At 37.5% G+C, this 16,275-nt stretch overlaps 1 protein-coding gene across 1 annotated transcript in view; it reads left to right on the forward strand.

The window, feature by feature from the left end:
• Nucleotides 1-16,275, forward strand: part of LOC124160800 (trithorax group protein osa-like) — a 101,349-nt gene that overhangs the window by 43,625 nt on the left and 41,449 nt on the right. Inside the window, exon 2 of the mRNA XM_046536840.1 lies at nucleotides 3,532-3,579. The gene's annotated coding sequence lies outside the window, so the exon portion shown is untranslated. The remainder of the gene's footprint in view (nucleotides 1-3,531; nucleotides 3,580-16,275) is intronic.

Genomic DNA, 16,275 nt, shown 5'->3' on the forward strand with positions numbered 1-16,275 from the left:
ACAAAGTGAGAGAAATTAGCTACTTTTCCCTCGTTAGACCACATTTGGAATAGGCTGCCAGTGTTTGGGACCCTCATGAAAAAGGCTTAATAACAGAGTTAGAACGCGTGCAAAGAAGAGCTGCCAGGTATGTGAAAGGTCGTTACGATAGTCTTGTTAGTGTAACTGACCTCTTAGATAAACTCGGATGGGAATCTCTGTCGGACCGTAGATTGAAAAATAGACTAAACTTTTTAGATAAATTCAAGAGCAGTGTCTTTTCTGACGAAGTTTACCATATCTTGCGGACGCCAACGTACTACGGAAAATCAGATCATATAAATAAAATAAGAGAGATAGATTGTAGAACAGACAGATTCCGAATGTCATTTTTTCCACGATCAATAAGAGATTATAACGGCAGCAATAGAATTCGTAAATAGATTGCATGACTTGTAGTGTAGCCTACTAACCTATGTAAAACTTAATGCATGTTTCTGAATTTCGATTCTATATTCTATTTCTAACAGCATATAGTAGTATAGTTTGTTATTATACGGGACGTTTTTTGGACGGTGTGGTGTGCATGTGGGAGTCCAAATGCATGCTGGTGATTGATCACCCCCTGCCAAACACCCTAGAGGTGGCTCGCAGGGTATTATGTAGATGTAGATGTAACCTCGGCATGAGCACAGCTCGGCTTCCTCCCCCTCCCGAAAAAACCTATAAAAAGGCTGTCACCCAAGGCTATGTACCTTGACAATGGCAAAAGCTGCCGAAACCATGGTCGGTAAAAATAAAATAGTGTGGAAACAGACAAGCTGTTTTAATAATCTGAATATCAAAGATTTCCACCGCATCACGCCGGACACTGTAACTGCACTCATTTTTCATGAAGCGTCCCGCCACTCAAATCTACACTTAACCCTTTATAACCCAATGTTGCTTCTAAGCAACGACAAAAATGTTTAAACTTTCAGCTCTATTTAGGAGATATCTAAACTAAATATTATTTTGTAGTGGAAATTTTAATGACGAAATATTTAGCTGCCAGGATAATTATCATTGAGTGTAAAATTTTCAAGTTGCCAAAATGAAAAATCTTGAAATTTTATTTCTCCCAGAAGCAGTTCTGGGTTAGAAAGGGTGAAATCCTCTTCTGGTACTTGGGCCAGTTTTACACGGGGCACGTAATTGCACAGGTTAGAATTTCATTAATTACTCGAATGACGTGAAATTGCGCGAATGCATGAACGAAATTAGAACAGGGTCTAATTTGCCATTTCACGTCCATACATTATTGCATGAGGTAGGTAATCGAGTAAATACAATTGGATTTCTTTCAACGATTACTAGTAGTAGTAGAAATACATTTTCGGGGTGCGTCGACAACGCGATCATTTTCACCGCTCAATATTCCTATCATAAAGGAAGCTTATTTCTTTCTGATATGTACTTTCAGTTCAAAAGGGGTATCCTGTGGTTTGGCATTGCAGGAGTTTGATTATTCCCGTATTCATCATATGGAGGATTACGTAAAGAGTAATTTCGCAGAGCTTTGTACTTGTAACGATAACAATTTTTATTTTTAATTTACTCCTTACGGTGAAAGAAGAACCATTACTTTCATTGTAATCGTTAATTTGCTCGCAATCGACGATTACTTCACTGAATTTACCTAGGACTACAGATAACTACGAGTGCCTCAGTACCATAATTTACTTGTCTTGGGTCAGCCGCTCTTACGCTGTTACCTACTTATGATAGATGCAAAATATGACATCCTTGTGTTGTTACGGCAGTTATAATTATATGTATCGCAAGTGAAATGGCAACTTTAGCTATTACTATTATTCAATTATTCCAAATTTTTACTCCCACATTCGACAGTGGCCAGGTTCAGAACTCTTAGAAGAAGTAATTGTCATTTTAACTATAATTTGTACCCATAATGTAGTACTCTTTGTACGAAGTAACTGTGATTGAGGCCAGTTCCTTTTTCTCAGTACTTTGACCAATACTGATAACAATCGAATAGGTTCTGAACCGGTTAGCTATCGTTCACAATTTTATTGGCACCGGACTACTATTTTTATCTAGACACACAATTTTTTATTCCTAAGCAACCATTATTTATAAAAATAAATCGATAGATGCGGCATAAATGCTGACTTTGGTTAAGATAAAAATAAATTGATTCATACATATCCAGTAGCATATTAGTAGTCAAGATAAGTGTGAATGAACTTAACGAACAATCCATGTTTAAATCAAAATCGCGGAGAACAGTAAAAGCCAAAGCTTAATTCAAAGTTTGAATCACTGTTTCCAGTTAATGCATACTATTTTTTCTCATCTGTAGCGCAGGCTATGGTAAATGAGTTAATATTTCACTCTAAATTGATATGATTGCGTATTGAGTAAGGCTTGAGGTATATTGGATGCAGGATGTGACTAATGGTTCGAAAACGACTACGATGGAATCATTTCCATTCAAACGCCGTATAAACGGGCCAGAGGGTGCCAAGTAGGCGTGTATGTTTTTTCTTGATAGTATTTTTCGGCACGTGTCGGCGGCGAGGAAGAACTTGTTTGGCTTCCTTCGAGGAAGTTCTCGAAAGACGACCTAGAAATGCAGTCAGACCATCGCTAACAAATCACTAATTGACTAGTTTCTCACATAGAATGATTGCTCATATTGAACTTAACCCCCAGACTTATTTTTAAAAAAGCTTGAGTACAAAAGGCCGTCTTCTGATAATGTATCCATATCAAATCCAGTCATTTTCCTCACGGGTCACAAGTTCTCATTAATATTTTCCATCATTTCCATGAGATCATCACCATTCAAAACAACAATCATAAAGCTATGATAGTGCATAATAAGTAATGAGGTACAGCATATTCCCATAGTTTTCATATGTTAAATGGTAAATGAGTGCATTATCCTCCGTAGCCTTTTAAAGCTAAATACATTATCAGCAGAATAGCGGCTTATATGTGCGTTGCATGCCGTATCCTCGCAAATACATCCAAGTCAACATCGATTTCTCAAATATTATTAATCATGTAACGAATGATGGTTTGTGATCCTATGTATGCCTTAAGTTCTTTGAATATATCTCTCAAGGAAAGCTGCATGCAGCAAACAGCCCATAATACCCTACGTATCGGCAAGGCGATTACTTCATCAATAATATAATTTCATCGACCATGAATACATATTAACTGAACAAATGCAACATTTAGTAAAAAAAATTGCAATTTCAATTAAAAAAGGATTAACTGTAAAAATTGATATCATCGAGCAAAAGCATGTCGCATAGAAGGAAAAGAATATATTATGAAAATGTTACAGTGAAACTTGTTTTGGCAAGTGTATTTTAAACCCTTCGCACAATATCGGAAGGTTCACTGTACAGACATTATCAAAATTTCCTTCATCTGCTGCACGCAGTTGTAATTTTTAACGATATGCTAAATTGATTTTAAGTTATTACTGAATCAATGGAGTTAAATGCTCAATCTAATAACCTTTATTTCTTCTTACAGACGGAGTACCGGTCTAATATCTTCGCTGATTCATCTCTAAATGAATAGGTGAGTAGTCATGCACATGTTTAATCGAATAACAGGGGTATATTCAAATGTTTGGTTTAGTATGGATTACAGTTAACTGCTATTGGAGTTAAAACGTAAGACTTAGCATGTACGTGTTTGATTGAATTAATCATTTTTGCAAGCCCAAAATACATGTGTTTGAAATTGTTTAACAAGTCCTGTCAAATGAAAAAGTACACCTCTATACAAAATTTGTATTTACACCGAGAAATGTGGTGATTAGCCAGAAAAAAGTAGAGGTTGTAACAAATTCTCCCGAGAGAATATATGGGCTTACTCCTGAAAGTTTATATAGGATACAAATGTAAGAGTTACCCTTAATCGGCATTATAACTGGTATGGTATTTGGAGGAGGCGACCGACAGCTGAGGTCATTTGCGCCATGAGGGATGGGGTAGGTAAGGAAGGGTGGAGAGAACCCCGGCGTCGGCATTAGCCTGCTCTTAACGAAAGGCGCCAAGGGGACCACGGTTTAACGTCCCATCCGACGGACGGAGTGTTGCGCTTGAAATGTTCTCCAACAACATTCAAGCAGGGATCGGGCAGCCTCTGAAAATTCTTTGCCCCCCCCCCCGGGATTTGAACCCGAGCCCGTCGGGTGGGAAGCCAACACTCTAGCCACCACACCAACCCGATCCCCCTAGGCATTATAACTCCTCCACCTGGCCACCTAATAGCTAATATACGCAAGAGAAATTATTTTCGCCCTGAAGAGTTTTCGCACTTTAGATAACATAATCCGTAGATAACAGCAGGAAGTGACATATCTCTGCAGAATATTCGTATTTGAAAGTAAACTATTCCAAGGCTGGACACTGAAGGAGTACCTTTTCGCAAACAATTTTGAGTCAAATGAAAGCCAAAATCAAAGCCAATATTTTCTGTTCGCATAAATTTGAAAAAATCAACTTGGTAGGAGAAGGAAGTCAGGAAATACTTTGTACAGCATTTAAAGGCTGTTATCTATGTATACTGTTATCCAATGTTATGTTTGCACTTCTGTTTGACTCCGTGTAGCAGTGGCGTAGCGAGGTCCGGGGGTTCTGGATAGACAAAAAATACAAAAATATAAAAACACCATTACTTTGCTTCATAAAAGAAAACAAAATACTGAAAAATCACAAGTTTATAAAATATTTATTAGAAAAAAAGGTCTTTTCGATTATCAAAAGTGTTAAAATTAGTTCAAAACCCTGTAATTAGTACACTGTTTTTCGAAAATTCCCCCCCTGGTTTTGGACACCCCCCGAACAAAACTTCTGGTTACCCCACAGTCGTGAAGGTATTTCGCTAGCTTGGTTGGGTTTTTTTGCTAAAACTCAGTGGTGATGTCCTAGCGAACAAAATTATGGCTTTACACTTGGGACTGTGACGCTACTCGCCCCTCTCATGGCATTTTACATCTGGCAGCATAAACCACCTTGTCCTCCATAGCCAGCAAAGCTTCACAAGTGGTACAGGTTAAGGCATAGTTTGCATCCGGACGCAAACTCGGGAAATCCAGGTTCAAATCCCGGTCAAGGCTAATGACCTATCTATGCAGAATATTCGTATTTGAAATTAAACTATTTCAAGGCTTGATAATAAAGGACTACCATTTCGCAATTAATTTAGAGTCAAATGAAAGCTAATATCAAGAACTGTATTCTCTGATCGCCAAAAAAAATTTAAAAAATCAACCTAGTAGGGGAAGGAAGTCACGGATTACTTTGCACAACATGTAAAGGCTGCTATCTATCTATACATTTACCAATGTGAACTCTGTAACTCGAAAAATTGGCTATTTAGACCTTAGACTCGTAGACCTTATTGCGAATTGAAGAGGTAAATGCTTGAAGGAGGGGGAGGTTCTCAGAATGCTTCTTAAGTACTCCAAGTAAACCTACCTTAAGCGGTAGAATACTATAATAATATACTCGTACAGGTAGTATAAAATATCTTGGTACGATTGCATGTACATAGTCTGCTACAGCCGGAACATAGTCTGCTACTGGACCGCGCACAACAACGCTCATTAATTGTTTCAAAACATTTTGATTTTTATATATCCTGTGATGGCAATTTAAATGAAAATTCGATGCCTATATTCTAGAATAATGGAGAGGGCTCCTTTACCATCAAATGTAAGTGAAACGGGGGTGGAAAGGAAATCAAGGCGAACGATGAGTTCCAAGTCTCGTGCCACAATCACGGCCTACTTGGGTTCTGTCACCATATCCCATCCGGATTCATCGCAAACCACCTCAGGCACGTTCCTGACCACTCCGGCGCCTCATAACGTGCGACTTAGACGAATAAAACCGCGTGGCCATGAGCCAACTCCAAATTTATACGTGTATCATAAATCAGGAATGGCTAAACGGCGATCTAAGGCTCGAATTTTGATTTATAACGGTAGGAATACCAAAAAAACATAGCAAACATGGCAAACACCGTGTTTATCGAACTTCGTAATTCTATTCAATTCGTATAAAACATTGTTGAAATGACACATTGCAATATTTCCACTTATAGATTTGACAAATCTATTAGTGGAAATATTGCAATGTGTCATTTCAACAATATTACGAACTTCCACCACATCGTGCCTAACATCATACAAGATATTCGTATAAAACATTTTGAAGCCTCATTTTGTGAACTTTAAGGAAGTAAAATCTGTAGACAAATTATTGCGTCTTCATCCATCTTGAAGAGGACAGTATATTTTCTTTCAATTTTCTCGGCAAACTGTAAATTAGTTTCCATAAACTATTGCTCGAGTTGAAAGGTATTAGTAATGCTAGTTGGGATTAGGCTTTATAAAACTCTTCCGTTCACAGGTTGTAAACTTAGATTATCACGATAAATTAAGTTTTAAATGAATTATTCGGGATAGTTGGGGTTTTCTAGAATGTGTCGTCATAATTTTGTCACTGTCTAAACTTACCGAAATTTTTATTGTCGGTTATCAAGGGTATCTGCGGTTCTTGATAGACTATTGACGAAGCATGGATAATGTATGTCGATATTCTCGCTGAGGCTATCAAGGATAGTGTGACATAAAATACTCTATTCCCTGATATGCACTAAGTAGATAAAAAAACTTACTTTTGTTCATAATAAACCACAGAATTAAATAAAACCGATATGAACACAAATTTCAGTATCATTCAAACGATCATCCACGGATCATCGGGTTTCCTAATCGGGTGATGACAAACAAAAACTACCACAGTGAAACGGCAACAAAATAATGAATACGTTGCCTATTATAGTAAACTTAACTTTGCAGTCGTAGTGGTGTAATTTAACATGAAGGTTGAGTTTTATATAACATGCCTCAACATATTAATATTCGTTCTGGAAAAAACTTCCATGTAGTTGTTCCAGCTTAAATGATTTAGTACAAAACGATTTACATTGAAGCTGTGAAATTACCCACTTATCGAACAACAGTGTATTCTACATTTTTTATTGGAAATAAATGATATCTCCGCCCTTCCTACGTCACTCGCTAGCAACATTTTTCAAACGATTTCAATAATTTCAAATATATTATGATTAGATGTTGAAGTGTGTCTTGTTCAATTCCACGTTAAAAAAATGGCAAACCTCTGTTGCAGATTCCTCTAATGCCGCGGTAACATCATTCCTATCGCATTCTGTCGTCTGTGACCAACATTGATACTTATAACCTTGCTCGTAAATGGAGAAAGCAGCATCCATTGTCGCGATAAAATCGAGTCATACATAATGGGAAGGAATATCGCTTTATGCGGTGCAGAGGAGTGTTTTCCATTAGCGGGAAATACCAGGAGAAAGTCCATGACACCGGCACATGGCTGATTCCGGTATGACGTGTTTTTATAGGATACAGCTCGCCGAGTGACGTCCTTAATTGGATGTGATGAGATTGAATAGTTGGTCGTAATGGTTCAAACTTTCAGCATTTAACTCATTCTGAGAAGAGATCGCGGCGAAAATTAGCCTTTTATGGCAAATAGGACTCATATAAGTGTAAATAATGACAGCGAGATAAAATGAAATAATTAGTTTCCAAATGTTCACTAAACTTTCTAAAATGGTAATTTTAAACACTTTTACGATAAATATGAAAATGGTTAAAGAGGGCAGGCACGTGTCAAATCGACAATTATTCCGTCAGACGAACAAGCTCTGCATTAATCTGTAACTCGCACTCGTAAGCCTTAATGGTGTTACAGTTACAGGCACATAAAGTTACATCAAAAATATATCATTGATAAAGTGAACTAGATCATTCATGAATGGCAATTGAATAAACAATTTTTGCTCGATGGCATTGATTAGTTTGGTTTTGAATACCTAATTAAAATGATCTAAATAACAGTATGTGATGAAGCACAGATTGATACTCGGAGGCTAGCGGAATGGTTTATCTCATAAACATCATTGCGTTTGATGCATGAAAGTGGCAGAGGAACCGACATTAACAAAGAATATGGTGAATACAAAGAATATATATAATATAGAAGTTGCGGAAATAAAACGAAAAATCTCTTCCCTAGTAATATTTGGTGAAGATAGTTTGAGAAATTTATAATAGATTGGACTTTTTATGATGATATTCGAACAAAAGATTTTGACGACATTCGATCGGAATTGAGACAGTGACATCATGGATGAACGAAGCCAGAAATTTAGCTATCCATTCATTTTTAATGGGTTTTTTAGTGCATGGGCCATTTTGAATATTTGACAACGGTAGAAAACGTGAGGTAGTTACTTTTTTCCATACACTATTATTTAATAAAAAGAATGAACAAATCCATACTGTGAAAACTATAATGAAAGAAATTTGATCAACTACGACCACAAGGGCCCAAATAGCTAATTTAGTTTTTATCGTTGGTATTACAACTACCCTCATCATGACAGTCAGTTTCCCGGAAGAGCTTGTTCGAATGTACCATTTTCCTAGGAGGAAAAGGAGCCAAGTATGGTTTGGGGTTACTGTGCTTCGTCGACACGCTTGGAATACGGTTGAAATAGCACAAGAACAAAGAAAAGTGGGATTCCCGCCATTAAAGGAATCTAAGACAAATGTACTGAAATAGATTTTAGATAAATCTAAGTCACTTGCAAAGTCTCATTCTATAACTATAAAAATATTTTATTCCCGCGTAATATTTGTTTTTACTCGAAAGTTTCATGGTAGACTTTATCAAAAACTACAGAGTTAAACGTGCTTTATTTTCACCTCTGTTATTTAAAACTAACCTTTTTTACTGAAGGGGACAGAAATATTTTAGAGTAGGTTTATTATCACCTCATTTTTGGCTGCACGTGACTGATGACAAAAACTTAACAGAAGTATTTTTGATAGATGAATGGAGTTGTAGTGATAAAGACGTTACGTTCGATCAGCAATGCATAATTAATTTATTCACTAATATATGCGAAATGAAAAAACAAAAAAATATTATTTTAAAGAGTAAAAGAGCATTTTTAAGCATTACATCTTAAAGCTAGTGTTGAATTTCTGAAATAAAAAATGTTAACGGCCGTCTCCACAAAAAGTAATTAAATTTACTATTGATGTGAGCACGTAGCATGATATTGTTTACATTATATTTATTGTTGCACGTTTGTCCTCATGTTATTAAGATTAGACTTGACATTAGTGTTCTTAACCCTTTGAAAGACTGTAGTTCAATTGGCCCCCCAAAATGTTACGCTTCATCATGAATTAAGTTTTTCAGCATTGAGAACATATAGTTCTTTGGAATTCCGAGGTGAATTATTAACCTAAGATTTGCGTATTTCAGAGTCAATATAGCTGAGGTTCCAAGGTTGCCAAAATCATTTGTCAGAGGTTTATTAAGTGAATGCAATCACGCTGATTCATCATCATCATTAAATTTCGTTCGTAAAATTGATGAATTTTGGAGAAATACCGTCAGTATATGGCAGAAAAGAAACAAATGCCTTGACGCATATCGCATTCACTTTCCGCTTGTAACTGGAGCATGGCACCAAAATCATCGCCCTGAAAACAAACTTGGCTCTCGATCGTCTTTATACAGTGAATTGGCATCGGCTTGCTCCAGACGACGCGTTTTCACGTGACTTACTTCCAAGTTGCCACGGAACACGGCATTTACGTTGCAGCTTCACTATAGGGAGAATTTAATTTCAAAAGGCAATAAATTAAGCGTTATTCTAACTTATACGTTGTTATAAGTAACTCAAAGGTAACGTACCATTACTATGAAAGGATACATACATTTATTTACAACACAGGTTAAGCACTTTTACATTTTTATGTATTCAAACAGTCTCGCAAATAAGGTTTAGTCCCGAACCTAGTTAAATCTTGAATCATTCATAAATCCTTGTGAAAATTTCTCATGTAATTTTACCTCTACTTGTTTCTCCCGAGTAAAATACATCCTCCTCGTGGATTAATTCAAAATCTTAACTAAGCCGTGATGTAGGGTAGGGATTTTGAGATTTTTGATAAATGATTTCGAACCGTTTCCCAAAAATATCTTGTTAATCAAAACACAATTTTTGCGAAGGAACCCCCTGGAGTCACTATTTTTTTCGCAATCTTTTAATTTTGCGAAACCTTCAGGTCTGCAATGAAATCCTTCATCCGCCAGAGATCCTCTGGTATCTAAATGGCCTGTCAAATTACCGAGTTAAATACCTAATCATACTAAGCGGTGGAAATACACACCAAGGATCAAGTTAAAAAGTATTTGGCTTAGCCGGAATTCGAAGCCGACACTTTGTATTACAAAAATCAACAAATAGCTTCTGAGATCATCTGAGTATACGTAGTGCATGGTTTCTACCGATTCCCGAATCCGATCCGAAATTTCATCGGCTGGTAAGGTTACTACTTTGCCTTACTTCGCAAATATTCAAGCATGCACCGTTCATATCAGTACAAATGTATTCCATGTACGAAGCATTCCACCCCATGGTATCTCGCTACGGTCGTAAGGGGGCTTAATGGGCCAGTCCAATCCGGCTACGCTCATAACAACCGGCTTGCTCTCTTCAACGCAACCACCAGCATACCTCTCCGAAAAGAACACCCCCGCAAAAGTGTTGACTTGACTTTTCGTTTTACTTAACCTGGCCCGGGTGAGGCCACAATCCGGCCCCCTCTTCCCCCGGGCCAGGGCTCTTTTACACAGTTCATTTCAGGTATTCAATTAGATATATAGTGCGTTATTCAAATTGAGTTGCACGCAGGCCAATTATTTCATACTGTCTGAAGTCAAGTGAGGAGGCTGTTGGTGTTAGGTATTCCATCCACCTGATATTTTTCAAGCATCCTCCAGTGATTAACCACCGTTCAACTCGGCAGGAACCACGGCCATATATATCATGATAATGAATAAATGTAAAGATAGATTATTAAATAAATAAACAAATAAATAAAAGATTAAAAGCATGCATCAATAAATAGATAAATAAGAAGGTAGAAAATGTGAAATTGCTAAAAGTTTGGAACTTCCAAGTACTGAGTAAAATGAATAAATAGCATAAAAACTTGATATAACATAAGTTCCACAACTTAAAAACCTGAAATTATAGCATGGGTTTAAATCATGATAAAATTTTAAAATTAAAAAGCGGATAAAACCCTTTCTTCTCAATAATAAAGCATGTTGGTCCAGCATCCCGGTCCATTCATGCCCTGTCCCCCTCCCCGAAGGAAAAAAATTCCACCCTCACCACCTGCTACGACGACCTCCCTCCACCGATAAATTCGACCACGACCGGGGCGGGCCAGACGGCGAGACTGTGGGCGAAGAGTCGCGCCGAGCCGTCTCCTACCCCCTTGAGCGCACGAGACGGGGTGACGACCAGACAAGACGCTTCTCTCTCAAAGGAGGCCACGCGAATTAAGTCACGCGCGTAATATGTTCCGAATGGAACCATCCATATTCATTAATGATATTCATGTTATTTTGGGTATCCGCAGTGTTTTTTTTTTAGGGATGAGTAGATTCTCGATTCCAGCGATTCTCGGGAACGGAATCGATAAAAATCGATCGCCTAAATTCGATTGCGATTCCATAGATTCCAGGAAGATTAATTTTGAAAAAAGAATTTGAGCTTGGGGCATAAAGGCTACCGCACACCTGATTCATTGTGCATTTTACATTATTAAGTTAACAATTTATGTCTAAAACCGTTTAAGTTTTTATTATTTTATTAAAACTGAGGATACATTTCTATAATAATAATAATAATTCGGTTTTTTAATGAATATAATTTTTTGGCACTTATTCGTCTTTGTTATTTTATTTCATTCAATTCTTAATTTTTTATGTCAGCAATACTACTGACAAATCAGAAGTGGATCCAGGATTTTTTCTGGGGGGACACAAGAGTCTCACAGATATTATTATATTTGAGATTTGGTACAAAATGTAACAGTTACTGCAGAACATATTCTCTTTATTTTGAAATGAAAATTATTAATATTAAATTTAATGATCGAGGCTCCGTAAAACACAAAATAAAAAGAATGTATTGATAACTGTATTAAAATTCTTGTCTATTTTTAAAGCGTCTGAGGGGGGGCACATTAAGACGCTTTAAATCCGCCTATGCGACGGATCAATATCTTACCTGATAGTATGAATACGAATCGATGGAATCGGAATCGAGAATCGATTTAAAAGCATTGGAGTCAGAATAGAAAAAAATGGAATATTTGTCATCCCTACTTTTTTTTACTACACTAACTACGTTAATGATATGCATAAATACGATAAAAATATACCTTAACCTCATTTGATACGCCTTATCTCGCAAATATACGAAAAATTCTATATTGGATCAGGGATTAATGATTTCTAAATCATCCATTTATTCCTTTTTACGGCTTTAATTTTCAAATTTTGATCTTTTATCATTTTTTAGAGCTAGAGGCTAACCTGCGTGTAGCTCGCTCCGTATTTTTTCAATATTAATGGGGAAAACATATGGTATAGCTGGCTGCTCACAACTTGAATCAAACGGCAAGGAAGTAATGACACATAAATCCGATTTCGCTGGCGGAGAAAGCACTTCGGGATCGGACCCACGACCTGTAGACACAGAAGCAATGAGTTCATCTGGACTCCGCTGAGGTCGGCAAAGATAATTTGTACTACGCGGCATCCTCCACAGATTCACTCCCGATTCTTATTTCATAGAAGAGAAATCTTTGATTCAAGAGACTCTCAGTGAGTGAAAAATTCAGCCACCACAATGGCTGTGACATTAGCATAACCTGCATGGTTACCTCAAAGCCACATCTTGGGTGTTCTGCGGGTGGATGGCTTTTTCTACATCTCACACCTGTACGCTTCATGATGCATTCCATCGGGTGCAGATGATACGGCTCTCTGGAAGAATATACCTCTAAACCCTTTACAGAATTGTTGAAACGGTTTAAAAAATTGTAAAATAATTAGTTAATAACAATAATTATAGAATCAGAAGAAAATACATTTTGTAACTTTTGAAAGTCATTAACTTTGCACCTACCTATTGATGACTGCATAGTTAGGTAAACATTAGGCAAGAAAAAAAGTAAATACCTGCATCGCCAGGCATAATCTAAGGGTTTAATATATCTCCGACAATTCTACAAATATCTTTCTTTGTACATCGAAAATATGAATTTTAGAGCCAAACCGTTATATCCTTGAGAAAAACATTGGCTTGATCAGAAATCAAACCAGGGACTATAAGGACTCCGTGTCAGTTGATATACCACTAGCTCCTCATTACTGGTCACGCAGAAACCGCGTAAAGATGTCTTATCGCTAAACCAATTCTCACTACAACCAGCCAGTTTACCATACAGTAATTATTTTGCATTTGCTGTGTTGTGGTTTTTTGGCGTTTGCAGAAGCTTGAAAATATTGTACGGTTCAGAAAATTTTCTTTTAAAACAGTAATGTATGAGTAATATCCATAAGTTAATTCATTTTTTATCATTTATTTCATTTTTCTGTAATTTGCTTTACTTTTTAGTGCAAGTAGCAAATATTATCATTTTTATAATTTTTTTCTCAGATATTTCGAACTATGATCCTATAGTTCCAACCACAAACATAGACCACTACAATACACAAGATTCTCATGCGAAGCGCTATCTCAGAATGTGAAAGTTAGGAACCTCTTTTCTTCAGGCAAAGGTGATGTGCATCCTTAGATTCTGCATGTTGGTGATTGGTCACCCCCTGCCAAACACCCTAGTGGTGGCTCGCAGGGTGTTACGTAGATGTAGATTATCAGCGTTTTAAGTACCGGAAGTCGGCATATTACAGTAATTTTCATTAAAGGAGCATAACTGTTCATATTAAGATATACTAACGAGAATAGTTCTCACTGTGAGTGAAAATACTACCTTGAATCTCACTTCGAATACCCAAAGTTTTACGAAGAATATTCGGTCCCATGAGATAATGAAAAAGATGGAGAGTTAGAAAAAAACAAAGAGTTTAGAGATTTATACAAAAAATTCATCTACATATACACAATACCCCGCAAGCCGCCTCAAAGGCGTACTGCAGGGGGTGTCAGGACACCAGCCATTTACAAATAAAAAGGAAGTGCTCGAAGGAAATTACGACTAGCATTTATTGAATTCCTTCATGGTTCGAGGGAAAAACGACTTCCCTTATCCTTCCGTTCGGCAAAACATCTCTCATAATTTATTGCGTCTATCGGACCTGGGAATATATTGTGGCTCTAATATTATGTTCTCCGTGTCGCTCTTAAAGATATCCATTCTCAATTGTTCAAGCAATCTAAGGATAGCGCGCAGCCTCCGAGTCTTCAGTGGCTCCCAGCCTAATTCGCTTAAAATCTGGGTAACGCTGTCTGTACGCCCGTAGCCGTTTTTGACGAAACGCGCAGCCTTCATTTGAATTTTATTAAGTTCGCGGATTTAGTCTTTCTGCACCGGATCCCATACGCTCGCTGCATATTCAAGGTGCGGTCGGGTGAGTGCGAATTAGCATCTTTCTTTTACTTTCTCATCCGAAAATCTTCCCACAATACGCTCAATGAATCCTAATTTCTTCAGGGATATGCCACAAATATTCCTTAAGTGTGTTCCCCACGAGAGGCTCGAGGTTATCGTAGGTCCCAGGTATTTCACTTCGTTTGTTGCCTTAATGTCAATACCATCTGCAAAATAAGTAAGGATTCATTGTAATTGAGAAACAGCTCTCGTTGATTTTTATTGTCGTAGATTCCAATTGCCTTTACGTTAATACCAGAAATTGAGGTATCTGCCGTATCTACATCTACATCTACACAACACTCTGCGAGCCACCTCTATGGTGTTTGGCAGGGGGTGACAAATCACCAACATGTAGCATGCAAGAGGACCGCCACATGCACACCGCACGGTCATAGAAATATTACACATACTGGCAAAATATACATGCTTATTCACAAAAAAACTTGCTAATGGTCCTAGAGCAAATATATGCAAGGTTAGAACTATGAAAAAAAACATGCAATGAGTGATCCTAGCGGGCGATGCCATTAATCCTATAAATTGAGACAACGTTGCTATCCTTAATAGTACGAGGGAAGAATGACATTTTAAATCTCTCTGTTTTGCAGTCTATTTCTTTTATTTTATTCTCATGATCACGTCTGCTATAGTGCGATGGTAAACGAAAGGATGTGATTCACGTCGCTTAAGAAAATATCTTCTTCGAATTTCCTAAGTTAAGCCTATACTTTTTTATATCGATTTGCGTCCCTGAAAAGATTCCCATCCTAACTCGTGTATTGATAATATTAGGGATAGTCGGATCGAATACCTCGGATCCAAATATCCGCGGATATTGCCCTTCATCGGATACATCGGATCCAAAGTTGCGGAAGACATCGGGTCTGGATCCGAAATTTTGAATAATAGCTTCAGTGAATACAACGCGTAATAAGGGTGGAAAGAGTTCCGGTTCTATCTTCGAATGCGCCGTCGCATGCGATTCTTGTCCTACTCATGAACCGTTTTGTTTAAAAGCTCTCGCAGAGGTTTCGTAGGAGAATTTCAGCCGTGGAGAATAAAAAAAGGCAAAATACGACTGGCACATAGTGTGACTCTTCCCAAGAGATTGGACCATCATCGGGGGAATGTCAGCGCCAGGAATTTGTAAATTCATTTGGATCCGAAAATATCCGATCCGTTCAGTTCAGTTCAACAAGGTTTATTCCACGAGATAACAACATACATAAAATATAAAGTGGTAACAATAACAGTATATACATCTACATCTCGTGGAGCTGTTTAGGCATACGCCACTTCAGCACTACTGGGGTTGAACACTGGTACGGGAGTGGTATCGGCCCGGCATTTACCCTATGGACGGTGGGAAACCCGTAAAACTGCCGTCAGGCCACCACGGTACAATACACTATGAAGTATTAACGTGCCAAGGATAAACTACGTTAATGTGTTAACAATAATAAAATATACATGATTAACAAATCAATAAATAGTCTCTGCTCTGATTTCACTGGGTAAATAATTAAATAAATAGTCTCTACTCCTTCACTGGTATATCACTGGTAATTTAGTTTTTTTGTCCTCACTGGTATCACTGGAGGACAGAATGATCCGGCTCCGAAAATCAAGGATCCAATCCGGATCCGATAAAAATCCTGGATCCGTCC

This window comes from Ischnura elegans, chromosome 6 (genome assembly GCF_921293095.1).
Source record: "Ischnura elegans chromosome 6, ioIscEleg1.1, whole genome shotgun sequence".
NCBI lineage: Eukaryota > Metazoa > Arthropoda > Insecta > Odonata > Coenagrionidae > Ischnura > Ischnura elegans.